This window comes from Morone saxatilis, unplaced genomic scaffold (assembly GCF_004916995.1).
Source record: "Morone saxatilis isolate NCDOM2014 unplaced genomic scaffold, NCSU_SB_2.0 Contig1, whole genome shotgun sequence".
In the NCBI taxonomy this organism is placed as follows: domain Eukaryota; kingdom Metazoa; phylum Chordata; class Actinopteri; family Moronidae; genus Morone; species Morone saxatilis.
In genome coordinates, this window is record NW_023339651.1 from 114,729 (window position 1) to 117,763 (window position 3,035).

Consider the following 3,035-nt stretch of genomic DNA (forward strand, 5'->3'; position numbering starts at 1 on the left):
CATCACACTTCCTGTTTTGTTATTGTTTGTATGGCCCCCGGGTGGCAGAAACTACATCCATATATATGTTATGTATAACACAGCACTAATAAATATGAATATGAGTTAAAGTGAGTCAGAGATCCATGATGGATGCCACTTCAGTGAGATTACTGTAATAAACAGTGTGTGTGTCTCACTGCACACACACTAATAAACAGTGTGTGTGCAGTGAGACACAATCTGTGGAGAGTGGAGTCGTCTGTCTCTGAATACTGATGATATCCAATGGTCTGTGGGTCCCCTGATACACTCTCACTGTAACAAACACTCTGATACACTCTCACTGTAACACACACTCTGATACACTCTCACTGTAACACACACTCTCAAAGATGATTGGTATTCCTGTCAGGAGAGGATGATGGTAAAGACTGACAGTCAGCCATTAACATCTCTGTCCGTCTGTGTGTCGACAGATGGACGGACACACAGACAGACAGACGGACAGACAGACAGGTAAAGCAGTGCGAGGTCGTTGGTTTTGATTGACAGGTTGACGTCCAGTCAGCTGTCAGGATCTCTGGTGGAGACGAGGTGATGAGGGCCAGATAATGGAAAGTGCTGCGCACACACACACACACACACACACACACACACTGTAGTGAGGATGAATGTGCCCCACCCGCAGCTCTTCATTAACACAGCGCCTTAAACACAGACAGGTAGATAGACAGGTGAGCTGGAGGGGAGACAGTTCATCGCGTTGAGACAAATCATTTAAATCAGAGACATGAGGACCGCCGGCGCCGGCAGCCGGTACAGAGAGACTCTGCTGACTGCAGACCTTTATTGTTACACCTAATATTATTATTAATACACCTATTATTATTATTATTATTAATACTCCTAATATTATTATTAATATTATTAGTATTATTATTATTAATACATCTAATATTAGTATTATTATTATTAATACACCTAATATCTACTGAAGGTTACCCCTCATACAGGCTGAACAACATCAGGCCCTCCTGGATCCGTCCTGGTGCTGGTCTGCAGTCACATGGACAAACAGCTACAGACAGCCTGACTTATAAAACAGGGTCCATGGGGTTTTCCTTTTGTCCACATCACCTGAACCTGAACTAGATGTAGAGATGGACCGAGTGTAAAGGTCATTCCGTACATAGACAGATCAGAGACTGTCAAACATTCGACGCAGCCAGAGCCACTGTGATAGCTTGTGGTCGCACGTAGCTCCATCAGTGACTACCAGAGGTCATATAATGCTGCAGTAACAACAGTGGACAAAAGGACGATGAGATCACACACAACGATCACAGAGACAAAAAATACACACACAACACAAAGCATGAAGAAACACAAAACAAGGAGGTCCAACATGGCGGACTCCGCCAGAAGAGGAGGCACTCCCTCTGAGATATAAACACACAATGAGTCCTATTATTAAAAACACCTATAGATATTATAGTAATGTGACACAACACTGGAGCTTTAATAACTGTTTGGTTTAAATTCAAATCATTCACATAAAGTAATGAGACACAAAAACTGTCTCACCTGGGCTCACCTGGTCTTCGTTGCGTGGAAGGTGGGTGTGTTGAAGTTTGCGATGTGAAATGAACACAAAGTGATTTCAGACAATTTTGACATTTTTTGTTGTTTGTTGTTTTTTGATTTTTTTATTGAAAGAGAGTTAGAACAGTCCAGACTGGAATCAAACCCGGGCCACTTTAGTACACAGTGCACACACTCAGGTGAGCTATCGGAGCACCTGTCTGATGGTTTAAGTCAAACAAGGTCTCTCCTCAGAGGCTCAGAGGAAGATTCAGATTCAGATTCAGATTCATTCTTTTTATTGTCCTCACTGGAGGAAATTTGTTTTCACAGTCTCTACAAAGAGCCATCTTCGACGCATGAATTCTACACACAAAACTAACATTGAGGCTACACATATACAGACCACGAATATACACATATCTACACATATAACACAGGAGTGACATTGTTAACTTGTCTGTGAGTTTAACGCTCTTATAGCGCAGGGTACAAAACTCTTTCCAAGAGCGGGTCGTCCACTAATCGGAAGGTTGTTGGTTCAATCCCCGGCTCCTCCCGCCACATGTTGAAGTTTTCTTGAGCAAAATACTGAACCCTGAATTGCTCCTGATGCATCAGTGACTGAATGTGTGGGAAAGGGTGAATGTGTGTGAAAGGGTGAATGTCGCACGTAGTGTAAAAGCACTCTGAGTCAGAAGACTAGACAGGAAACTATATGTATGTTGATGAGTATGTTTCTACAGTAGCCCAGACCGGACAAACCAAAGACTGGATCTGGATAGGGACATAAGTCACAGTGTGTATTTTGCAGCCACTGCAGTTTCTCCTTTGTGCTTGGAAGGAGAAGGTGAAGCGAGGGAGTTGCATCAGCTGGTTCACAGCTGGTCAACAGCTGGTTCACTCAACATGCAAAAACCAGTGAAAGCGCTGTATGCAACTTCAATACAGCTTCAATACAGCTTCAATACAACTTCAATGCCGCTTCAATACAGCTTCAATACAGCTTCAATACAGCTTCAATGCAGCTTCAATACAGCTTCAATACAGCTTCAATGCAGCTTCAATGCAGCGTCAATGCAACTTCAATGCAACTTCAATGCAGCTTCAATACAACTTCAATGCCGCTTTAATACAGCTTCAATACAGCTTCAATACAACTTCAATGCAGCTTCAATGCAGCTTCAATGCAGCGTCAATGCAACTTCAATGCAACTTCAATGCAGCTTCAATACAGCTTCAAAGCAGCTTCAATACAGCTTCAATACAACTTCAATGCAGCTTTAATGCAGCTTCAATGCAGCTCCAATACAGCTTCAATGCAGCTGATACACACACTGATACACACTGATTATCAGGGTTTGTCTGCTCTGTTTCATTAAAGAGTTTCCTATGGCAAAGATCACACACACAGACACAAACACACTCTCTCTCACACACACACACGCACACTCTCTCTCTCACACAGACAC